At 39.4% G+C, this 26,773-nt stretch overlaps 1 protein-coding gene across 6 annotated transcripts in view; it reads right to left on the reverse strand.

The window, feature by feature from the left end:
- adamts18 (ADAM metallopeptidase with thrombospondin type 1 motif, 18) overlaps positions 1–26,773 on the reverse strand; it is a 108,717-nt gene that overhangs the window by 76,604 nt on the left and 5,340 nt on the right. Inside the window, exon 1 of one of the 6 annotated variants that reach the window (XM_017304163.1) lies at positions 2,790–2,913. The exons of 1 other annotated variant lie outside the window; for it this stretch is intronic. The gene's annotated coding sequence lies outside the window, so the exon portion shown is untranslated. Of the gene's footprint in view, positions 1–2,789; positions 2,914–17,372; positions 17,787–19,880; positions 20,072–21,686; positions 21,764–26,773 lie in introns of those variants that run through there. 4 more of the 6 variants (XM_017304164.1, XR_001776490.1, XR_001776488.1 and 1 more) reach the window with 4 other exon arrangements.

Genomic DNA, 26,773 nt, shown 5'->3' on the forward strand with positions numbered 1-26,773 from the left:
ATGAAAGGGGGATGTCATCAGGTGACGCCAGGTGCCATGAGTAAGCAGAGAGCCAGAGACCATTTCCTCGCCAATCAGCACCTGAAATTTATGTCCTGCACACACATTCCTGTGGAGGTGACCTTGCTGCATTTTGTCACCTTTGAAGAAAAATATTCAGGCGTATTCTGTTTTTCATCATGATTTTTTTAATGAAAGTCCTTCCCCTTAAGATACTCTTTAGATTTATTACGTTGTATAAGTTAATGTTTAAAATTAAAAGCCAAGTGTCGCCGAGTTACCATTGACGGTATAATTGGGCAAATTGGAAATACTAATATAAATCTGCTTAACAGCAATTTCTGGGGACTGTAGGCAGAGGAAAAGATTTAGCAGCTCATCCTTTTTTGGCTTACTAAGAAAGGTTGGTGACATCAACTAACTCACTCCTTGGTTACCTAGCAACAACCTGTTGAGTAACTTTTCAAGTTTCACCTCCGGGCCTCATATCTGCTTAAAATAAAAAACAAAACAAAATAAATAAAAAAAACAGCAGAGTGAATAAAACAGGAAAAGTCACACCACTAGTATGGCTGTAATTCAGATAAGGATGTATAAATAAATCGATTTGGCGATATATATCGATATTTTCCGCCCTCGTAAAGTATCGATTTTTCATCCGCGAGTATCGATCTGTTAAACCATAGGGGTCCATAACCTTATAGCTCTTTTTAACGTCTAGTTTGTTAAGGGCGCAGCAGCAGTCTCACTTTCAACTTGAGCTTAAAGTGCACATTATAAACTACACACCAGTTTTTAAATTGTGTTAATAGACCAAGTATAACCGGAGTTATGCTTAAATTAGTAAACCATATTTTTCCGAATGTCAGAGAAATGTCAAAAGAGCCGCCATTCCCCGGCTTTTTCGATTATGTGGGAGGGAATGAGCTTCCAAACGTACAAAACGAAACGAAACATTAGATTCCTGTGTTTTTAGGAAATGTAAAATCTTCAATAAATAACGATGGGCTGTATTTTGTTGCTGAGAAACGAAGTAAAGTTGCGCAAGTAACCGTGAAAGAGAAGCGGAACCGAGAAGCGGAAAGGAGTAGCGGCGCGAACGGAGCAGCTGCAAAAGCAGTGAAATCGCGAAATCAATGCAAATTTCAACAGGTAGCATTCACTACGTAATTAGTTTTTAGCTTGGTGGTTTCTGTTCTGTATATAAAGGATTACCTGAAGAATGAACATGGGTTGTTAACATCCGAAGCGGGAGCGCAGCGGCGCTGTGTTTTGAGCAGGAAGACGAAGAGGAAAACAACCCCAGCCGGAATACGCGGCGCAGTGAGGATTTCCATAACAATGGCTGATCGATCAGTCTTATTAGCAACAGACAAAGAGTATCAGAGACTGAGAGAACGGTGAGATCCTGGCAGTCTGAGAGGCAGCTATGCAGATCCAAACAGGGGAGCTGCGTAGCTGCAGGGAGTCGATCACTACGGGGTGAGGCGGAGCCACTACTTCAGCAGTTAGAAGAAAGCAGCTTACAGCCACGGCTAACTCCGGGAGCCAAGGTAGAAAAGCCTTTTTCCCCATAGTCCAAAAAACTGCATTTGTGGCCACAATGTCCAAAAAGAAAAAACATAAGTGCAATCATTTGCATATTGAGAGTCTACAGAGGCTGATAATCTCCCCACTCTGCTCCTGGATTACCGTTTAAACTTTTGAGTTTTATGTTAAATCCACATGAATTAAATGACAGAAACTAATTCTCTCACTGCATCTTTGATTTGTTTTGTCCAGCTTCAGACTGTTAGACTGTCCAATCAGAGTCAGGTATTGTGTAGTTGGTGCTTTTAATCAGTTTTCAGTTAAAACGTCACTAAAATCACTCTGTCCTTCTAAATTCTTTCAGAAAATCATAAAAATGCACTGAATCGTAACGAATTGTATCGCTCAACAAATATTGTGATACATATCGTACCGTGACCAGGATATTGTATATCGTATCGTGAAATTATTGTATTACTACACCACTAATTTCAGATATTTGAAATATTTGCAAGTAGCTAAATAAACGCTTATTGTGATACGTTTTTCAGTCATATCATCCATACCTTGCAGCATGTTTTTTTAATAACTTATTGCACATTCACGTGGGAATTTTAATTTCTTATTAAAACATGGCAATTGTGAAATTGTGCTTTTTACAGGTTAGCGGAATATCAACAAAATTTTGTGAGCATTTGAAATGGAAACGACTAAAGCGAGTATGATAGTAAATGATGTGTTGCTCTATTGTAAATTTTACAGCAAATTTCTTGGGAGACCCTTGGACTGATCAGTTCTAAAGCACGAATATGTTTTGGTCTAGCTGGAAAATGCTAGAAGATTTATCTCTGCCCCATTTTAAAATTTGAAGCCTCTAACTGACGTCCACATATTGTCATCCTGTATTTAGCTCTGTCCATTTTTGAAATGTACACAGCGCTCACAGCTTGATGTGGTCACTACCAGGAACAGAAAGCCTTTTTTTTTTTTTTTTTTTTTTYTTTACCACAAACACCGTTCTACGTTTTGGCCAAAGGGTTCAAATTCAATGTTGTCTAAGCAGAACATCTGACCTTCTGTGCCTCCTGTAAGGCTCGTGCTAACTGCGAACAGGAGTTCTTACACTTTTCCACTTCACACTGGTTCTTTTCTTGCTAGTCGTCTATAAACACCAGGCGAGCACTTCGTTTAGTGTCTTTTTGAACTGCGAGAAGTGCGCGGCATCCAACCTTTTTAACTAGTCCCTAGCTAAAACTCACCCCAGGATTGTTGCATTCCTCTCGGTTACACGGTGTGCACCTCTCAGGTTTTACACCTACTTATCTCCGAATGAGATGTACGGCTCGAGCTCGCTCGGCAGCGCGCGGAGCTTCCAAGCAAGATGAAGCCGGCCAGGACGAAGAGACGACGGCGCTGCTTGATGAACTGGTCTAGTAACGCCCGTGGGAGTTTGGGTTTCCGTGGCAATGCTCCCACACATGCACACACAATCGCATTGCGTGCTTCGTTGTAATTAGGAATTCTTTAACTGGCCTGATGTGTGCGTGTCGTCTAGGTTTTTAAAGCCTGTAAATTAAGATGCAGGCATTTCATTTCGGCCACTGAAATGAGAATACCTCGGATTCTTTGTCAAGACTGCGACAAATGGCGTTGATGCAAAAATAATAAAAAGAACTGGCATTCTGGAGTGGCGGCTGGGGGAGAACGAAAAACAAATAAAACTGATAGAATACTGCGTCTGTTGGGGTTCAATCCTTTCCTGAATGAAACGTTTATGTTTTTGAACAAAAGACAGCTGAGAGACATACAAGTAGACATAATAAAAAATTATTTTTTTCCCCAAACCGTCTTAAAATAAAACGATTCAATAAAACATCCCTGAAGGACCATGTTGCTAAAGCAGGTCTAACAGCTTGAATAACTTGTGCATCTCGTCTTGCCTCAGTTATACAGCTACGTTTTTCTCTTTGACGTGGAACTGAGTGTTGATTTTATATGATGCCTTAAGCAGGTGTCTGACATGCAGGAGTTCAGGCATGTCTTTTGGTGGTCTGGCCTACCTAAGCCTGACAATCAGCTTAAAGGGGCAATATTATGTAAAGTTGAGTTTATTGAACTGTGCATTTAGTTATAACATCATTCCCTCATCTAAAACATACCTAGAGTGTTGCTTTGATTCAAGCATGTTTGAGAAATCCTTTACTTTCCAGTGGCAACCATTAGGCTGTGCTAAACGTCTGGATAGACCTAACTGGCTACTTCTCAATGTAACACTGTTAAAAACGTTAAAGGGTTAATAGAGGAGCCATGCTGCGATGATTTTCTGAATCAAGAGTTTACAAAGTGTAATTTTTTAAGTCAAATTTGATATATTCAGCAATTTTATAACAATGTAAGTTAACATAGTTACTTGATTGAGGTATGAGATGCATAATACTGTCCCTTTAAGTGGTTTGATGACAATTGAAATGGTTCAGTATGTCAATCCAGGTTTCTGAATGTTACACTTTATGGAGTTTAATAGGAAGACCAATGTGGACAAAAAATATTTCTTAACAAGGCTCTGCATTCATAACAGGGAGATGTTTTAAAACTATTTTCTCATTGCTAGATAATGCTACCACATGCCTTTTTTACAAAAGGCTACCACAATACCTTTTTTACAACAGAGTGTTATCTTCAGCTTCTGCTTTGTCTTGGTCACAACCATTATTCACCACAAAACAAGGGAAGGCCTACGAACGCGCATCTCTGTTTTCTGTTTGCACATTTACTTGTTGGTGTGTTTGATGATCATTGCATTGGATTTCTCAGGCTTTACGCTCTCAAGTCCACATTTACCCAAAGACTTAATGTCTTGCTTAATTTCTCCGCTAGCTCAGTGCAACCTCGCTAAACTTCTTGTAAATTCACGAGGCTTTCTAGGATCAGTCTCTGAGACCCACCGAATCTGGACTGAAACCCATCTGCTTTTGCAGAACATTTTAATCCTCTCAGTTACACCACTGATGACTTTAAAACAATACGCGCTGCATAAAATTGCATCTTTGGGGTCTGATTTAATACTTGAAATTTATCGAAAGAGTTAACGTTGATCCCATGTTGTTTTTTGGGGGAGGGCGTTTACATTTTGGGGCGGGAGGGGAAAAAAACATGAAAAGTGTTTGCCGTTGCCAATGTGTTTCCAGTAGATCACAAAATTTCTGCAGCTCATGTTTACTGTTGCCTGCACCAGATTGTGCAACGACACATATAAATAGGAACTCTGGCACACATGGAAGCCGCATCAAGAGATGACTCAACAGAACATTCGGCCTGGATTTGGGTCAGCGAGACGGATGACACGCTGAACTACAGGTATAAACTACGCCAGGCGGCTGTCGGGTCTCCCTTCATCTGCTCTCTTAGAGGAAGTCCTCCATAAACCCTCACCGGACTAAAACATTTACAATGTTGACAATGGGGATAATCCTGTGATATCTTAATGCTACCAAAGACGAAGGCAAGTATGAACTGGAGGGAAGACGGTAGCGCTGCAGGAAAAGCAGCTGCTGCAAAAAACCTTTGCAGGTTTAGCCTTGGGAAGGTAGCAGGACCCCCAGCTTTGTTTATCCACCAGACGGTGAAGGGTTATGATAGCATCTGCATGCTAACGTATCATGTAAACGGAGCGGCATTACCTCATTTTATTTCCCCAAAAGAGCCGCAAGTACAGGGAACAGAAAGGCAATTGTTTTCGCCCAAAAAGCCTAAGATACCTACTTAATAGCCTCGGACAAACAAAAAGAAGCAGGCGTCAGGTGGCAGGCGATAAAAGGAGCTAATGTTTGGCAAAACCTTCCAGTCAGCACTATTTCATTCACATCTAGGTCTTTTGAGAAGCACTGAAGCAGTTGCTTCCTCTTTTTTTTTTTTCTTCTACATCGTTTGATGGAAGAGGTGAAAGGGGGGGTTGACAAAGCTTCAGGTTAATGTGAGACACAAGATCTGGCTGAGCTATGCCTGCGGTAAGTCAACACCGATCAAACAGCTGCCGACATCAACAAACAAAGGGGAATTAAAAAAGTCGTCTGGCCTTGGAGCTGTTATTAGTCTTTCAGTGAGCAAAGTTTTCACTCTTAGCGGCCGTCGCTCACCTTGACGAGCGGCGAGACTGACAGCAGGGAGAGGGATTACAGCATTCTGCCGGGGACCTTGCTGTTCAACTCGCTTTGAAGGAGGGAGATATGCAAAATGACTTCTTGTTGACAGCGACTTAGTCTTGCACCTGCTGAGTGCTGCGTCAGACCAATGGTGTTTAAACAAGAATCCAAATTTCCGCTGACAGAGTGGACCTGGAGGCTCGTTTCAAATGCTTGTTTTCAGCCATGCTTAAACAAACTAAGGCCCAGTCTTGAGGTAGACGGAAAAAGCTACATTTTCTTTTATTAATATTATTTAAATATGAAAAGAATGTATAGCGTAGCAGTTGTATAGTCATTTTCTATCAGGTTTGCACTTCTAGAAACTGAATTATTGGTGCATTCTTTGTAACACACCAGTCAGACTGGAGGAGGACCATCTTTAAAGGCACATTTTTAAGTTAGTCGCTGATTTTCAAATGGATTTTGATCTGGACTTTGATTATTCTGTCACAATATCTCTGTCACACTACTGTGTATCAGCCCTTTTATCTCAGTGGTCTCAAAATTCCACTTGATTTCCATCTCTTTACAGTGCTACATCTGGAATTTCTCCCATTGAGCTTGATTTCTGAGGATGAATTTCATCTTGGCCAATCAGCAAACAGAAGAAGGAGTTGTGAATGATGACCTTGAGTTTCTGATCTGTTTTAGAATTGCAAACTGCTTATGTCAGATTGTAGTTTTATTAATGGCAGCAGAGGACGTGAACAAAGTCCGTGTTGGCCACGCTTCCAAATATTGAGCGATTAAAGTCAAACCAAGAGAAATGTTTAAGACATTCAAATGTAGGCAAAGATTGTTTTTCAACTCAGAACTTCTCTCTTCGCAGTGGGGGACAGTATCATGGCCAACCATTATCAATTGGATATAATCAGATCCAATCAATTAAAGCTTTGACATAGTCCACCCTCCAGAAAGTAATCGTTCCTCAACAGTTGAGTGTACAGATCTTCTGTACAAATCAAAGCATAGAACAAGCGGCTGTGAAAGTGGTGCTTAGTGAAGAAAAAGTAACCTGAGACCAAGATCAAACCAATGCCAGACCAGTTTCTACGCCATTAGTTTAATCATTATAATGTAGTTGCTGCTGAGCTTTCGAAGTCAAAAGATTGCTTGCATCTGAATGTAGCCAGGAGTTTTATACTAAAAATCACATTTTGCAGCTGTGGTCTTGACTTGTGATAGAGAAAATATAGTCAAGAAATAAACGAAACCAAGACGTCAACGATCTGAAGACATCTTTTGAAGTCAAAACCAGTCTAAAATGACATAACGCTAGTTAGAAGGTTATGATGCTGCAGGAGAGTAAGCCTCCTGCATCGTCTTTTTAAGCTTTTAAACACTAGAGCAAGCCAGTCTCTGTCTTCCACTAATTGCTACTTGTCCTGCCGATGGTTTCTCCCGCCTCAGCTGTAGATTTTAAGTTACAATGTTCCTCCTGGCTGATTTTCTTTTGTGCTATAAGACAACTTTGGGGACTAATATTCCACTTTATAATGTTCAGGTTTCACTCTCCAAAATATTTTTTATTAACAAAATTAGAGGGTAACACAAAAACCTTACAACATCCTGACTTTCTGACCCTAAAATTATTTTTTGGGGTTTGGACTAGGACTTTCTTTCTTTTTTTTTGCAGTGTTTCAAATCAGAAATATGTGGTAAGTGTCAGAACTATTTTTGTTTATGAGAAAATGTGTTCTTGCTTTCATTTTCATCTTCTATACATCTCCCTTTTTTTTTTTTACTTAAAAAGTCAGACTGAAGATCTAACATGGTGATCAACTGCATTTTATTTCCTGCAATAATTTTATGTGAAAGGTCCTGCACTGCTACGGTCCAAGCAGGACTCTGATCTGGAGCAGTGGAGGAGTGAGGAGTGTACGAGCCACCAGAGGGAAAAACTCTGCCTCAGTGAGTCACTTCAGAGCTGATGGGATAATGAGTTCTGGCAGAGAGCGGTGGCCTCACAGTTCTGGATTTTCACGACTCTACAAACACAACGTGACAATTTAACAGTCCTCATCTCTCCATCTGGGAAGAACCACCTGCCAATTCCTCATCCTCCTCCATCCTAAGCACATCTCTGTGACCACATGGCCCACTGTCTGCTGGCTCAGGGTCACTGCAGGTCCATTAGCCTGGTTCTGGGTTAGGCTCACTGTTCTCCTTTGGCCCCTTGTTTGCGTGGGGAGGGGGGTCATATCAAGCCCACTTAAGTCCTAAAAGGGACGTGACAGACCTCAGGTCTGTAGCTCAGCTTTTATTGGACAGTGAGTCCTCTGCACAATGACATTATAGCTTCCTAAAAATGAGCCTATTTTAACTTAAGTGGTTGTTTAATATAACCACTAATTAATACGTCTAGACATTGTATTTCAAGAGGGTTATTTTTAAAGACGCAGTATTACATGAAATTAACTTTTTTGACCTTTACATCATGTTATAATGTTCTGCTTCTATCAAAACCAAAGCCCTTAATCTCCCCTGGCAACCAGTCAGCTTTACTCCATTAGGCTGTTTACAGCCGTTCGTAGGAATGCTGGACTAAGAAGTGGTTTTTATGTGACGAGCTCAGCAGATTTGCAGTTCCACCAGGTATTTGCTAATTTCTAATGTCACTAGTCTGAAGGGAATGTGTGGTGTAGGGGAACGCTCTAAGGCAGAACCGCAACTAGAGACTGCAGCTCCGAGAAGGAGCTTTGTAGAAAAGTTTGCACCGGTTCTACCTGACACTTTCCATTGTAAATTTTTAATTTCACCCCTCTTAAGAATGAAAAGAGAGCTGATTACACATAAACAACACACCTTTCAGATATTTGATTTCAGGTAATACAGGATTGTGTTTGCACTTCATAGACATGTGCGTCTTGTGCTGGTTTATCCCTCAAACTGAGTAGACGAGAGCTGATGCACCATTTGTAAACAACCCACTGACTGGCCGTAAGTCCTGACCAATTTATGCCCTCAAAAAAAAAAAAACATTTTCCTAAAATAATGGCCCAAGTCATTTTTTACCGAGAGATGAAAATCACTTTTGGCAAAAAATTATTTAAGCCATTATTTTAGGACGGTGACGATAGGTTATCTGCGTGTTATATATCAGGTGCCTTGATCTTCTCTACAAATTATTCATGGACCATGGACACAGCAGATGGTCCTTGTCCCAAGTAACTGTAGATTTTATTTAAGAAACCATGTCTTCAAAGTCCTACTTTAAATAAAACCATGGAGTAACAGATCTTTTCATCTAAGGGCTCCCTGCAAAAAAATCTGTGGCCACACTACGTCAGAGGTGGTTTAAGTTACACGAGCGTTACTGTATCAACCAGAGGAGGAACTCTAAAGAGCCACCGAGCGCCGCCCGTGCCAGCAGCCATGACCTCCCTCCTCCCACAGAGATCAACAGACAGACACCGAGATGAATGTCAGACCGAAAATTACAGCTCAGTCAAGGAAAGATCTCTTGTAAAAATACACCAAGTGGCCAGTAGGAAAAAAAAAATCCAGCAGGTTCACCGACCAGGGTGTGACAGGGAGAAGGCAAGCTGGTCTGCTGTATTTAGAAGCTCTAGATAGTCTCAAGCCTCGACTATTGCTCATGAATCTCAATTAGTGGCCTCTCGGACAAACCAAGGGTCCAAGGGTCGGTCTTTGATATAGCTATAAATATGTATCTGTTGTTTGTAAAGCGGGCCACAAAATAAAAGGGAAACGGTAGGGAAGCAAAGTACATAGAACTTTGAACCACAGGGAGGTCATTTACTTTATGTTAAGTAGTGTCTCATTGCCAGTGCAAGAATTTGAGCCCTGCAGCTTGCTGTACTATATTTTGCAAAAGGAAAAAAGGAAAAAAAAAAGTTTTGAAATTGGAATAATAATTTTTAAAAAAACTTATGGCTGTTCTTGTACTTTGTCAGACATTTGACCTCCAAGGCTAGGTGACGGAATGAGAAACTCCAGATACACCGTCCTCCAGAGAGGGCTACACTAATGACTTGCAGCAGTGTGTGGATGTGTGTGTTTGTTGGTGGGTAAAGCGATTAACTTTTTCAATCAGGAGAAAAACACACAAGGAAGTACAACGACTAAGAAGAGGACAAAAGAATCGGGGGGGCGTCTCAGTGAGGAAGTGACCTGAAGAGAGGTGAGATCATTTCAGAGAGGATTACTCCCCCCACACACCCGCACACCCCAGATCCATTGTCCCAGGAGTCTATAATATAGGGCAGGGTGTTGCTACACCATGCAGTCTTTTCAGTATGTGGTCTCGGGCTTGTTAGGGTTAACTTTTTGCAGGGTCGATGAACACTGACAATTCTTAAAGGATCGTAACAGGCTAGATACTCATGAGTAGACTTAGTCTTACCCTGCTGGGTGTGCACTGCAGTCGTTCTGCTCCTGTTTTACAGATGTTGGCAGGATTTCTGAAGGATAGCCCAAACTAACAGTGGTCAAAAGCAGATCCGTGAAGCAAAAAGAACAAATAATAATTCTGTAAAAAAAAAAAATTAAAAAAAAGATAATTTAGAGTTGGCTTGCATCAACTTTGAATTCGTAAGACATAGGATCTTTCAGAAGGTAAAAAAAAAAAAAACACTACAGGTAGAAGCTTTTTGCCTCTAAAAACTTACCTTCATATTTTAGGGGACCAAATTACTTGACTAGTCAGTGAAAACACCTATTTTCTAAACATGCTGACATATTAGCCCAACCATTAAACTGATCAATCATCCCAAGTGTCATACATAAAAACAATGGCGGATGTAATGTTCGCCGTCTCATAATTTATTTGTAGTACAATGTGACCTGAAGAAGGTTGACTTCGTCATCACCTCACACAAAACCCTCCGCACGTCCTTTTTTTTTCATCATTCTTGTTTTCTTGTTGCATCTGCCTTATGTGGAGGCTTTACATGCTTGTGTGACCCATGATCCATGTTAGGCCCCAGCTACATGTCTGGGAAGTCTGAAAAAAATATATATAGTATTTTGGGGCATTTTTTTGTGTTTTCCAGTATGTTGTGAGCAGTGATGGTAAAGTAACTATGCCATCACTGCTCACAATCGGATTATTGATTACTCCTTGAAAAAGTAACTTAGATTACTGATTACTAAGGTACAGTAACTAAGTTACATCAACAGTAACTTTATTAGTTACTTTCAGCAGTTGCTGACAACAGCCCTCTGCCACCTCGATATAAAAATGACATTGAGGTTTGCCAATACTTCTGCACCAATAACATCGTATGTGTGTCTGCCGCGGATCCTCCTACATGTTAAAGCCGAGTTGTTACACTCTAATGTAGATCTATGGATCCAGTGGAGCGTTACTCCCATATAGCTTCTGTTATTTGCATTAGCAGTCCAAATATCCACAGCAGTTGACACAAAATCAACCTCGTTCAGCACGGCCTTCAGATTTCTCTACATATTCTTTCTCCAGATATGCTAAAACAGCTCCTTGTGAGGCAGTTCGGAATCAACGGGGGTCGGGATTCGATTTACAATGGCGCGAAATGCAGGCGCGTCAACTGCGCTCAATGGCATAATTTCTTCTACTACATACCGACTGGTCAACTGTTTTAGCTCTCGCTCACTTACTGGTTTGGCACCAAGTTGAGCTTTTGTTGTTTGAGTGGCTGGGGACCTCCTGTGAAGGCTCTCTGTGTCGAGCCATCTGGTGGAACTTCCATAAGCTTGACTGTCCTGTGCTGCAACTCCAAATGTTTCTTTAGTTTTGAGGTTGTGTGTTTGAAGGTGGATTGGACATTCTGACCAGCACAGAGAGTACAGCGAACTTTTATGTTATCGTCCTTCACTGACAGAAACTCAAAATAGTTCCTTTATTTCCAGCAACTAAATGCCTATCTGTCTCCTCCCTCCATTGTTTACGTTCCTGTCACAGCGGAGTATCAGGTGCTGATAAGGTGACTGAATTGTCGCATATACCAGACGTCACTCCCCGAGACTCATAGAGGAAATAAAATTAAATAAGTAGAGAAAATGTGTGACACAAAAGTAACGCAGTGATTTGGGATAAGTAAATTTAATGTGCTTACTGGATTTGAAATATCAAAGCGTTAGATGACTTGTTACTGAAAATAGTGGACATCATTGGTTGTGAGAATAGTTTCTATTGTGTATCCAGAACCACTGAAGTTTGTTTTTATCACCACTGGGTGGCACCAGAGAGCTAAAATATTGGACTGGTTTGAGAAGAAGCAGCTGATGTTATTACCCTGTTCTGTGGCTAAATAGAGAGGTTTCCCTGGCGATAATATCCTGTCTTTTCTCATATCATGACAAGGAGGATGAAAATTTTTTTTACAAACGGCCTGTGAACACACGTGTTTTTGAAACCGACCATCAGCTGGAGGAAGTTGCTGTACTGATGGGGCCCATCTTTGCTTTATCAACGTGCTAGCAGATAAAACAACAACAAAAAAACATTAAATCAGCATTCTGTACTTGCTGTCCAATGAGGTTTGAAGTACATCTTTGTGAATGAAAAAAAAATTAAAAACCGATTGCAATAGTAACACATGCTTAGATGATCTTGTACATGTCTTATTACATTATCTTAAGAGGCTCTCGTCTGCTTGTTGTACACTTCCCAAGAAAAAAAAGAAGAAGTAATTAAGTGAATTGAATGGCAGCAAAAAGCTGGCTGATGATGAAGCTTCTGTGGGTGTATGTCTGCTGATGAAAGTTGGAGCAACTGTAAGCAAAACCACAGCCGTAAAACACTGACTTATGCCGGATGCACGTGAGAATTACAAACCATCGGCCAGAATCAAAGAATCAAAGGCTGGATTGGCAGGAAAACAAAGCAACATTTGTTGAAAACAATCCACAGCAAATAATGAATAGTCATATTTTCTATTGGGCTTTGTATGCCCTGAATCTAAATGGAAGAAAGGCTGTATCGTTGAGAACAAGAGAAATGCAACTTATTATAAAGGAAAAACAATTTCTGTCATTTCTAAATAAACTCAAACAAGTTTTAAAGTCGGTAACGTCACTGACTGTTAGTTGCACACTTCATCTTCAGCGGCTTGTTCTCAAAGGCTAACATTTTATTCTCGGCAACTCTTTGATAACCGACTAATGAGGTCATCCTTGTGCATTTTCCCAGCCTGTTGAAACACAATCTGTTGGTGAGAGCATAAGGGAACGCTGCCAGGGGAATCACTAAGCAGAGCTTTATAGCACTATAAAAAAACAAATCAACCTATTTGAGTCTGTGTTTACCGTCCATTTAATGGGTCCTTGTTTATCAATGGATTCGATCAAGGGAGGTGGTTTCTAAATGGTAATGCTAAGATTTAAAATAAGCAGACAGGGTGTGAGAAAATGCATTAATTCTAAGATAAGAAGATTGAAAGGTAAGATGGTGGACTGTGCTTCTCATAATACTTAATGTTCAAATAACAGTTGACAGGAAAGTCAGGGGAGAGGATAATGTATGATAATGTATACAACATTCAAGTTTCAGATGCATTTTTTATTCAAATTCTGATGGCACATATTTACTTCCATAATAATGAGGACTTTTTATATGCATTACATTGCACACTTTTTATGTCTTGCTAAACTCCAGTGAATTGAACAGGGAGAATTGGGGGTATTTTTGTTAAACGAAGCTAGTTTTAACTTACAATCTGGTTGTACCACAAAGGTCTGGTTACCGTCCAACAGAGAGTTTTTCTCATACCGCTTTATATGGTCGGCTAATAAACAGAATAAAATCATCAATTAGACACTGGTGCATTATTCCACTTGCAATAATATAAAAGATGCTATAATCTGACATATAAGCTTCTCTACAGGGAAACACTGCATGGTTGCCTAAAACCTAACAGTAATCCAGTATTATGCTGTCATCTCTGGAGCTCAGAGGATTTCCTTTTGATTTAAAGAAGCCAACAGCCAACCCCTCTTCCTATGTGTGAAACCAATCCTACTGAGGATTTACCTGATACTCTAACGTGACATACTCCTTTTAAAATGTGCAGTAGTTTTTTTTCTGTCTGATGGTGATATTAAGTGTTAAGTGACATTAGGCAAATTCCAGGAATTGTAAACAAACATAAGTCATTCAAAATTACAAGTAAATTACTTGTAATTAAAAGGTTTGAAGATATTACGCAGTCAGAAGAACTATAAGGTTTTTCTTTATCTTTATCAGATCATGTTTTCATCAGATGTAATCTGATAATGATGTGTAAAAAACAAACGTGTTTGTAATGAAATCAACAGTGGCACAATATGCTGATTATTACTTTGTAGAACTCACTTTACAGTGGATCCCAACCTGTTAGCGATTCAGTTTTCAGAGATTCTTCCGTGTAATCTGACTCCAAATTCTAAAAGTACATATTGACTATCTAAAATTTGAAAAGAGAAAGCAGCTTGGAAGGTAAAATACTTTGGCCAAGAAGCCATTTCAGGAGCGCCTTTTATCTTTCTTGGTGCTGATTGGCTGAACCCCACAGAGCAGAAATGAGGAAGACTGTGGATGTTTAATTCAATTCAATAATATTTTACTGATCCCAGAAGAAAGCTAAATGTTGTTGTAACTCGTTTAATTATGAATTATGGAGAACTCATTTTGTAGTTGAAACTCAGAAATTCCAACTTCCCAGTTGGAGAAAAAATAAATAAAATCAACTGACACACTCCCTTCCTGAAGTTGGACTTCCCTCTCTGTAGGCCAACTCTGAGCTTCAATATGTCCGCTCCTTGAGTGAACCGTGGTAAAATGTGGCGAAGACACTTTTATTTTACAAGACACACTTGTAAGAGTGACACTAAAGTCAATTTTATTATAATATCTTCAACTCTAAACTGAACAAATTGAAATAGGTGTTAGGTTATGGAAACAAATCTTAAAGCGTTGTTTGTAAGATGTACTGCCGACAGTAACTTCTTGGCCATCGCCATGTTGGATGACTTCTCTGACTATGTTAACTGGAACGCAGTTTCCTCAGGTGTGACGTCAAACCTAGCTCCACGCTCCAACTTCCTAGGTAAATTGAACACACTACTAGCTATTGCGGTAATGCCAAGACAGTTTCCACTGTATTAAAACTTGTCAAAGTGTATTTGGTGTTTGAACAATTGAAATCTGCAATTATCTGCGTTTTTAGAGGGTATCTGTGGATATTTAGCTATTTGCGGTCAGTTGTACCACTTAACCCCCACAAACACTTGGGGTCAGCTGTTTTCAGTCTTCTCCTGTAACCTTTCACAAGGCGGCAGTATGCAGAGCGAGGGCTCTTCCAACATTCATCTTTGTACAATCTCTTTATCAATGGTCCTCAAACTGTTCAACCCAAGTCCAAGACCAACATAATTACACTTTGCCCCATAGAACCATTAGAACCTTCACAGCAACAATTACTTAGAATTTGCATGCATGTAGTGACAGTCGAAAGGAAAAAGTTTTTTTACAAAACAAAAGAAAATGCTTGGACTAACATATTTATGAAAATAACACCGAAGCGAACATTGGGAGAGCATTAGTATCTTTTCACACATTTTTTCATTCTCACAAAATAACTTTTAGCAACAAACAGAATCTCTACTGTTTGACACGTTCTTTAGTTTTTCGGTGCCAGTGGGCTTGATACGTTTCAGCTCCAGTTAATGTTCCAGAGTTTAGCTAACTCTACTGCTTTCCGTCTGTGGTGGTTTTCAGCAGGGGATTATGCTACTGGAATTAGAGAATAATTTATTTCAGTGCTCTTTACACATCCTTACTACAAGTGCCAACAAGATCCTCAGAATGCTTTTTCAGCATACTCAACACAATTACAAATATATCCATTTAATCTGGACCCCGTTTCTTAGATTATCTCCTGAATTGTTACCTTAATTATTGTCCAGATGATCAACACCTTCAAAAATCAATATTCTAATAATGTTTGTGTATTATGTTCCACAATCAGCCATGAGTTCCAGCAGCTTTGTCTCACACCAGGGTTTCAGATCAACTGCAAGACATTTTCTTTTAGCTTATAATGTCATGATTGCTCAGTTAAGGTTTTCTCCGTCTTTTAAGGTTTAATCCGTCCTTTTCTTTGCTCTTTAAATCCCTCTTGCAGTGCCTTTTGGTTTGTCCTAATAAAACTAATTACCCATTACTGTCTCCCCTTGACCAATGAAGCCACCTGAGTAAACCTGAGTGTTTTACTGGACGACACACTTCCAGTAAAATACAGACCAGAGGACAAAGAAACACACAAGACTCAGAAGAGAGAGGGGCTTGGATTCTGCAGGTCGTACTGGCGAGTTTTGCACCTAGTGTCTATAAAACTGCTTGTAAACGTATTTTGGATCAGAAACGTTTCAGCTTGCATAAACTGCATGCATTTGGTCCAAAACCAGAGTTCACAGTGTCGACGTTATCAGTGCTTTGGGACTGTTATTTAGTCCAGTATGTGGTAGTATGAATTCTGATTATGTTCTTTGGGTCTTTGTTTTATTAAAGTCTTTTAATTCCAGCAGAATCATCAATACATGCAACACTGTTTATACATTAAGGTCAGAACTGCATAATATATTCTCCGGTTATCATCATTGCAATGTCAATATGTGAAATATTGACATTGCAAGCAATGCATGCTATCTGTAATATTTCAGATTCCATGCATTCAAACTCTTCTTGCCTAGCGTTTGGTGATAATATCAAGTATTTTTGAATTTGAATAAGTCCAACAGACTGCTTTCTTTTTTTTTTTTTGAAGTGAAGTTCTGAAAGGTTATCGTCACTGAGATCCCTTACTAACCCATTTTGCGTCAGGCTTCAGTTTGTGCAAGAACATCAAAGTTGATATTTTATAGGACGGCGTATGAGGGCCGTTGTAGACAGAAAAAAATGGATGATTAGCTTTCCGCCAAAAAACTCAGAAATTTTGAGATTAGACTCAGAATATGTTTGACTTTTCAAGCTCAAATTTTTTTTCTATAAATTGTTTTTTCTAGATTAAGCTCAAAAAAAATTTTAGGCGGGAAATATGCCCTTGTAAATTTTATGTACTTTTCTAGGCTTGGTACTTGTTTTTAAAGTGGCCTGATGGAGTTATTATGTCCAGATCTATGGACTCAGATCCGGCCCAAAGCATAAGTGAACTAAGCCACTGCTTAGGGTAACCCAGAGCATCAGGTGGGCTGTAAATCCCATAATTACTCTTATTTGAACCCAAATTAAATGTTTGTTTTGCATTGATAAATTGAAACATTTAACAGTTGAAGGAATTGCAACGTTTACTTTGTATAAATGTAAAAAAAAAGAAGAAAGTCTTACAAGTGTTGATGTTGTGTTGTCATGGATACAATCTGATGCTATGAGTTAAATCTTTTCTTTGTGCAATGGAGCTGAGTTTCGTCCATAAACACATCTCAGCAAATAATTGTCACTGATTGTTTTAAGCTCCGCCCCCTTCCCACCACATTTGTAGTAAAGTTTTTACATTAGTGCTCTGAACAGAAGATTGGCAACGTATGACTGCAACTTTATGTGGCAACACAGACGGAGTGTTGGAGTTCAATAATTACCAATAAAGGAATATGTCCCACAGACATGAGCTGTTTTAGAGGTGATTTAAATCATTCATATTTAATATCGATCCTTTCAGAGACATTGGTGGCTTTGTCAATGCTACCAAACAGATCATCATGTACATGAGCTCATACTTTGACCATCTCAGCCCACGGCACTGCGGAGGGGGCTGGCGGGGAGCACCAAAGCCATGACAACACTCCTCTAGTCATCGGTCACAATAGAAGCTCAACTCGGTTCGTCTGATCCCACCGACAACCTTCTACTGCGGCCAGGGCTGCGGGAAGCCACTCATCATCAGAGCACAAGTGTGTGTTTGCATGTGTGTTTGATGGAGCTCCAGCAGGGAGGGGCTCTCTTGTCTCTCGATTTTCCGCCCTGATTGGAGTGAATGAGCGGCTATTCTGTTCCTCAACCTCTATGCCTCTCTACGTTTGTATCCGAGTGCACGTCGGAGGCAAAATGACACACTCACAGCTCGAGACGTGACATCATCCCAGCCTTGATGTCTGTGCGTGAAAAAGATGCACAACAATGCAGACAATTAGCCCTCTTTTGTACACCAGGAGCTCAGCGCTGCATCGGAACAAAAGATTACAAGAACATTTAGAAACGATTAGATATTTTGCTTTCAGAGGGGGGTTACCTGTTGTCACTGGACCTTCTGTGTAGCAAACTTTAGACTTCCTGTTGCATTAATCACAGAAAAAAACCCTCCTCTGAACTTGTTTTGTTTGAATTCATGAAATCATGAAGTCAAAAAGTCTACAGTTTCTTGGATAGTAGTTGTAGGGTTAAATGTTAATGTAGGTTAAATCAACTTCCTCTTATGATTATCAGCACCAACAGAATTTAGTTGAGCGGGTGCTTAGGACTCTTTAGCAATACGAGTCAAACAGAAATCACACAGAACCTCTGAGATAAATTAAGTAACAGACTGTTTTTGGTATGGGAACAGATTAACAAACTTAAAGAGGCAGAAAAATAATGGATATGGATGGAGAGATGTTTCACTGAAGAATAAGCCTAACTTATGAGTAAATCAGATGGTGAATGCATAAAACCTATGTTGAATGAATATAGTTGTGCTAAAAACAGATAAAAGGGACAAGGCAACAACTAAGTCAGGAGATTTTCACAACATAGACAGGAATGATGCATAGGTTGCAGGATTTAGTAAATCTGTTCAGACCTGTTAAAGTGACCTGATGTAATGCCTGCAGTTATCTATAATTGATACAACTATATTTAGTTTTGTTTAAAAGAGGTTTGGCAACTGCAGTTTTAAGGCTGTGGAAAATAACACCATCATTCATGTCAGCATGGACTGCAAAACGCTGTTTTAATTTTTCTCTCGTTGAACGTACATCGCAGGGCTGAAGAGAAAGTCAGACCTGGCACTGGCAGGGTGTTCCTAATAAAGTGGCCAGTGAATGCACTTGGTTTCCTCCTCCTGAGGCAGATATCTCCGGTCTGGAGGAAAAATGTCCTTCTTTTCTGCTTAATTCGTGACCATGAATTTAAGCAAGAGCAACACTGAAACCGTTCTCAAAGTATTTTAAAAATAGCAACAAAAAAAAAAAAAAACGCCATAAAATTTACTAGTCGCCGTCAACCAAATTGTTGTCTCAGATCAGAATTCACTCGTAGAGTTTCAATATGACATTAGAAAGGAGAAAGTAGTAAAAAAATTTGTAGTTGATGAAACAAGATTTAGTGAAGCATTACATTTGAAGCGTCCCAACAGAAACGTTCATTTCCTGAAGAAAACATTGAGATTTTCTCAAAACATCCATATCTGAATGAACAATATATATATAATATATACACTGCTCAAAAAAATAAAGGGAACACTTAAGTATTCACTTAAGTGTTTAAGTGTTCCCTTTATTTTCTTGAGCAGTGTATATATTTATTTGTGTGTGTGTGTATTTTTTTTTTGTCTTGCAATGTCTTTTTTTTTTATTTGAAAAATCCTGATGAAGTAACGTTTATTAAACCTTTTAAACCTTGGGAATGATTCTTGGTAATTCACAGATTTTTTTTCAGCTTTTTTATTTGTTTTTGGCTGACATGAGAAAACAAATAAAATAAAAGTCATTTTCTATTAAAATGCTAGAATCAATGTGAATAGATCCAACACACATTTGTGAAAAACAACAAAACAAATGCCTTTGGACCATAAAGAGTCGGGTTTAATCAGTCAAATGTTTACAACCTACACATGGTAAACCAAACCTTTAATCTTGTAATATTAATTGCAGCATGAAGCAAATATTATGTTTTTGAATTTTTTCCCACAAAGCTGATGAAACAACAGAACATCTAACAGAACTGGGAGTTTTTTCCCCCCCCCTCTCAGATCAAATCTTTCCTTTCAACTAAAGATGCTGCCTGCAGCTAGCTTATTAAATTACTGTATACATCACGGCATGCTGGGTCTTGATGCTGAACATGCTGCGGTGTGGATGGGTGTTTAAGCTGCATAAACTTTCTAAATCTGATTTGTTTTCATGGTTACCAGGGATCGACTTTAAATGTGTCAGACTTCCACTTAATATCTCTTCAAAATCCCTGTGAAAATGATGACTCAATCACAGCTCCAGGTAATGACTGTTTACACTTTGATTTACAGGCACGTTTATTTTTTTTTTCTATTTTTTTTTTAACGATCTGCCTCTTCAGTGGGAGTGTTAACGCCCAGACTCCCATCCTTTGCCTCGGGGTGCCTTCTTTCTATAATTTCCTTCAGCAGCGAGCGAATACGATAATGAGCCTCTGTAAAGCCGTTGGCCTGAGAAGGATAGGAGCAGATATGCCATGTTAGCCCACTGCCAAAGGAGTTGGAGGTGGGGGCCACAGTGAGAGGTTACGTGGATAGACGGAGCGCGTGGGCTCACAGCCACCCACGCCTTGTAATTCTGATCTTGTAATACATAAAGATACGCACACAAACACAGGCTTTTGTACGCTTTTCAGTATTTAGTCTGCGATGCTACAAAGATCAACATGTGTATGTGAACAAACATTTAGATCTGAACCAACAATTATTAATGATCGTGCCACATTTTGATTTATAGAGATGGTTTTTTTGGGGGGGTGGGAGGGGGGTTTATCCCCTCGATCCCACCAATAGCTTTCATCTGGCTGGACGTGGCATAAACAGCCGATAGATCCAATAAGATATTGCATTAGCGATGTTGCCGAGAGACGTTAACTGTACGGGGGTTTTGTTTGCTACATGAATGAAAAATGCATATCCCAGCTCATCAATCAGTGATAAATTATTTATGTGTCGAAACAGCAATCAAGCAGTTCAGTTCCAGTTTACAACACTTTGTTGGCTGATTAAGATACAATGGATTGAGAAGTGGAGGCACTTTTTTTGTTCTTTTTTTTTTTTTTTACATTTTTACAAGCAGATGCTTTTATTTAACTGCTTGACCACAAGAACTGCAGAGGAGCTGAGAGGTTCATCCGTTGGTCACAATGTCATGAAAGTCGCCATGAACTTCCTCGGAGTTTACATCCTTAGTCTTTGATCTAAGGATTCACTTCTTGTAAATATGTGTCCCATAAACACGTTTAATATGTTCTGCTTCACATCAGTAGGTCAACTCGGTCTTTTGCTTTTGGAAATAAACATCCAATTTAGTTGCTCTCAAATGTAAATTGGATAACAACATACACACTAACATTTTAACTTGCTAGTAGAACAGGATGTGAAGTAAATGGAGCGGGTCCAAAAAAGAAAAGAGTAAGCCTGAACATTGGCACTGCATGTTTAGTAAAAGGGTACAGCTTTGCTCAGAAGTCAGAAAGAGCTCCAAGTTGGCAAAAAAAAAAAGAGCAGAAAAGTTCCCTGAAATCAGATATGTTAGAAGTGAAGGTTTCTCGCCAACCAACTCAAAATCCCATATGGCTTCATGTTTTTTAAAAACCTGATAGCTGCAGTAAGACACAGTTTTATAACAGTTTAAACAATACTGCTTAAACACTTTGTGTCTCAACAATTCACCTTCACTTCTTGGTACAGGACAGAGAAATAGATTGAACTGATTTTTGATAATAGCAGTAAGAAAACCCTGCTGTGTCTCCCACTTCCAACTTGAAAGTGAAATGATTAAAACTTTTGTATGACGCTAAATAAAGGCCACAAAGTTTCTTAAAAAAAAAAAAGTCTTAAACTGAAAAACAAGTTTGAAATTGAAAAGACAATTTCAAAACCACTTTTAATGTTTTTTTTCAGTTTTAGACATTTTTTGGGAAAAATTTTATGGCCTCATGAAATTGGTCAACTTCACTTCTTACTTCACAATGCATAAAGCAATAAAAACATATTATTATGAAGACACACTGACCTGAAACTTTAGAAAAGTGTATTCAATGTCAGTTTTTAATAATGGCAAATTGGCTCTCCACCCAGGGCGCCATGCAGTGGGCAGGAAGCAGAAGCCTTTTGATTAACAAAGCAAACAAAACAACCCTGAAAAGACACAAAATTGGTTGCTTTTTTCATCACCAGATGAGACATGGGCATGATATGCACATTATAGGATGTCAGAAATATTAAAATATTATAAAGTTCTTGTAAATTAAGATTTCATAACACTCAGGGCATCATTTATGCAATGATAAACACTGATTTCACATTTCAATGGCGTTCTTTGTGAAGGACAAATATATTCATCCAGACAAAATAAATGTTCATCCGGACAAAATAAATGTTCGTCAGGACAACAGCTTTCAGCTGCTTTAGCAGGTTACTATGAAAACTCAAGAGGTCAAATTAGCAATATGCTAATTTTTTTTCCTCCAGTTTCAGTCAGTTGCTGTTGCGGGAAGTGTATACAGAGTGTAAACACGACCCTTTCAGTTATTCATTGCTTTCACTACAGCCTTAAGGCGACCTTGGTTGGCAAACAAAGCTCTGTAGAGCAAAAGGAGTGCGCTGCAAAGACTCAGTGAATAATAAAGCTGTTATGAGAACGCGCATACAGAAGCAAGGCTTTCAACAGACTAAAGAAACAATGAGCAGTGTGCAATGCCAGGTAAGCATGGGGCAGGAGACTTAAAGCGCCTCAAATTTTCAAGCGTGCAACATATGCAAATGAGGCTCCTTTTCCCACCAGTTTTAAATTAAAATATATCTAAAATCCAAAAATATGTCAATTACTTTTGTGCAGTAAGCTTTGAGAAATGCGTTAGAAACATTTAATACCAAATCAAATGCCATTCAGCTCGGACACTCAGCTCAGTCTTACTGGAAGAGTTGTACAATTATATGGAAAAAGCAGGCTGAGAAATTTGGAAATATGTAGAAGAGGTGGAAAGAAGAGAAAGAGGCATATTTACCTTCCAAAGGTTGGGTATAAGGATGATACAGGATGGAAGACCATCAAAAGAAATCAACACAGAAGAAATACTGAGACGGATAATTTCCCCCCCTAATATCGTTTCCCAAATTACTAAACTTGCCACTTAGAAAAAAAAATTTATCCATGTTTTCATAACGTATATACACTTAAGTTTGGATGGTCATTTAGTTATATCCGAAATATGGATATCAACTGCACCATTCCACTGTAGTTCGGCGTTACAGAAAGAAAAACCTGCAAGGAAAAACTAGCGCTTTGCTTCGGCTCTATTTGTAATTGTCTGTCACCATCTGGTGGCGTTTTTTGGTACTGCTGCTACTGATTTTTCCTTTTGGATTTGAGGGAAGCCTTGAAAGTAAAGCTAGATGAACTCATCCATATGATAAAGACAAAGTTGTTCTTTTTTTAAATCAAGTCTAGTGTTATAGAATCTGCACATATTCAAAATGTTTGATTTTCCATATTATCATCATTTATTAAAGAAAAACCAGAAGGACAAAAAAAGCGTTTTATCCTGATTTAAAATGATTTATGAAGGAGAAAAATATCAGCTTGGTAATGGTGATAACAGACACTTGATTAATTTTACGTGTGACCAAATCAGCTGAGGAGGAGTTTCAGAAGTTGTTTTTCAGTAGGGAATTGTTTGTCATCAGGGAATTCCTTAGAGTGAAATTCCCAGAATTCACCTGAAGTCTGGCTTGGCAACGCTTGGAGAAATTTCAAATAGGCCCACGGTGGTACCAGAACCCTGGTGCCTCTGGTTAGGAACAGACTTATCATCCATGACAATACATTAAAAAAAGAGTCTAAAGGTCTGACTAGAAGAGTTCCTTTCTTTGTAAAAACAAAATATTGACTTAGGTTTGCAAATATGCAGCTCAACAAAATAAATGACTCCTGAAGGATGTAAAGTTGTCAATTTTGCAATATGTAGCAAAACGCCACATATGATAGCTGTATACAAGTGGGAAGTAACAAAGTTACTGTACTTAAGTACAATTTTCGTGTATCTGTACTTAAGTAGCGTCACTTGGATACTTTCAATTTTTACTCCACTACATTTTACAGTAAATATCTACAGAGTCCCTAAGGCGATGTGGAGAGAAAAAAAAAGAGAAAAAGAAATCCCGACTTACTTTCTCGAGATCCCAAGAAACTAAGTCAAGATCCCGACTTAGTTTCTCGGGGATCCAATTCCTTCAACACCAAGCGCACATCATCTTGACTCACACAAAGTCCAGGCTATGTACTGATCCCGATCTGGATAAAGTTTCTCGGAATCTCGAAAAAAAAAAGTCGGGATCTCGACTTAGTTTCTCGGGATCTCAAGAAAATAAGTCGGGATTTCTTTTTCTTTTTTTTTCTCTCCATGTCCCCTTAGGGCAGAGGTTCCCAAATTGTGGGGCGCGCCCCGAAGGGGGGCGCGCCCCACAATTTGGGATTTGATCTTGTATTGGAAAATAAATTTGTTTTCATTTTTGTTGTTTCATCCGGTTCTTGTCAGTTTGTACTTGATCTATCTGAATCCAAATTCAGCTGAAATTGACTCGTAGTTTACCGTATGATTGGTAAAAACAGTCTCCGCGCTTCTTCTCTACCTGAGTGCCAATAATGTTACGGTATACAGATTGGCCATTCAGGAGATGGAAACTGAAACTTTGGATGCCAGCTGGAAAAAAACTGTGGCCAGAGGCAGTACAAAACCTGACCGGAGGCTCGCTTGACAAGATCCATCGCTTTGCCATAGATACAGCTGTGAATCTCGCGGGGCAAGTTGGAGGAGACGCTTTAATGAAGCAATCGTACTAATTGAATCAACGCCTCCTACGTACATTTTTTAAAGTGAAAATAGAAAACACAAAAAAGGAGGAGGCGTAGCCTCAATATTTAAGAATACCATGAATTGTAGTAAAATCTCTTTGGGTMATTTTATGTCTTTTGAATATCTTGGAATCGAGGTAAAAGGCCACAAACGAACTTTGACACTAACTCTATACAAAAAATTTTCAGAGAAAATTAAAAAGATCAGACGATTAATCTGTACATCCACTCCAAAGACAGTACTAATGCTGTGCCCCAACAAAACAAATGCAGGAACAATGACCCAATTTCAACTACTTCATTATAAAACCCTAGAAGAAATTATAAGTCAATTAAGCTCCAGTTCCTGCTGTCTGGATGTCCTACCCACACATTTTTTAAAGAAAGTTCTGCCTGTTGTTGCTAATGATCTGATCCAAATAGTAAACTCATCGCTCTCTTCAGGTGTTTTCCCCCAGGCTWTGAAAAYAGCAGTTATCAAACCACTGATAAAAAAAGAACAATCTGGACAAATCACTACTGCAGAATTACAGGCCGATCTCCAACCTCCCATTCATCAACAAAATTATTGAAAAAGCAGTTTTTAAACAATTAAATAACTTCCCAACAATAATGAATCGCTTTGACTCCAGTCTGGTTTTTGTGCTCACCACAGCACGGAGACGGCCCTTGTCAAAGTGTTCAATGACATCCATATAAATATAGACTGTGTGAGAACCAGTGCTGGTTCTGTTGGACCTCAGTGCAGCTTTCGACACTGTTGGCCACAACATTTTATTGAATCGACTGGAGACTTGGGTCGGACGCTCCGGTCCAGTGCTCCACTGGTTTGAATCCTACATAAAGAACAGGGATTTCTTTGTTTCAATCGGAAATTTCTCATCAGAGAGGTCAAAGGTCACATGTGGTGTACCCTAAGGTTCAATCCTAGGATCCCTTCTTTTCAATATTTATATTCTCCCACTGGCTCAGGTTATAACAGGAAATAAGATCAGCCACCACAATTATGCGGATGATACACAGCTCTACATCACGATGTCCCCAGGTGACTCTGAACCCATCCATTCACTGAACAGATGCTTAGAACAGATCAATGTGTGGATGTGCCAAAACTTTCTCCAGCTGAACAAAAACAAAACTGAAGTTATTATCTTTGGACCTAAAGATGAGCGAACTGGAATCAATGCACAGCTTCAGTTATTACAACTGAAAACCAGCGATCAGCCCGAACCCTGGGAGTAGTGATGGACTCTGACCTGAACCTTCAAAGCCACATTAAGAAAGTCACAAAGTCGGCCTTCTATCACCTGAAGAACATCTCTAGGATTAGAGGACTTATGTCTCAGCACGATCTAGAGAAGCTCATCCATGCGTTTATCTTTAGCCGCATTGATTACTGCAACAGCGTCTTCACAGGTCTGACTAATAAATCAATCAAACAGCTGTAGCTGATCCAGAATGCTGCTGCTCGCGTTCTCACTAAAACCAGGAAGATAGAGCACATAACACCAGGTTTAAAGTCACTACACTGGCTCCCTGTAGCTCAAAGAATAGACTTCAAAATACTGTTAGTTTATAAATCACTGAACGGTGTAGCACCACAATACATTAAAGATCTGTTATTGCTGTACCAACCGTCTAGACCCCTCAGATCTTCTGGTTCTGCTCTCCATCCCCAGAACCAGAACCAAACAAGGAGAAGCAGCATTCAGTTTCTACGCACCACAAATTTGGAACAAAATTCCAGAAAACTTCACTATGATGCCTGTAGGAATTTTTAATGTCCAGCAGGTGTCACTATTGAGTGACTGTATCAACAGTTTTGCTATGTGTCGAAACGATACATGACGCCTCATCTACCCATCACTACCTACGTGATGACATGTACAGGGTACTAGTGATGGGCTATCTGAATCCAGGCTTCGAGGCTTGTACCGAGTAAAAAGGGGGCGTGTCCGATAAAGCCCCGCTTCGAGGCTTGTGTCGGGTTGCTGAAAACTAAGTGATTGACAACAAACGAGGCATCGCATTGCATGGGTCACGTGACTGCTTCATTTTGGGTGTCGGTTTTCAAAATAAAAGCGCGATGAGCCGCGCTGCATCATGGGTTGTTCGTTTGGTCGCGCATCAGAGGAGATTATTTGTCTTCAGTGGCCAAAATAAAATTAACATTGACCAACATATTTGATGTGTATTGATGATGGTACTCATCAAAATGTAATGTTTGTTACCGCTTTTCTCAATTGTAGATTGTTGTTTTTTTATAACTATATTTTTATGATGTAAATCTCTTT

Source organism: Poecilia reticulata, linkage group LG3, assembly GCF_000633615.1.
Source record: "Poecilia reticulata strain Guanapo linkage group LG3, Guppy_female_1.0+MT, whole genome shotgun sequence".
Lineage (NCBI taxonomy): Eukaryota > Metazoa > Chordata > Actinopteri > Cyprinodontiformes > Poeciliidae > Poecilia > Poecilia reticulata.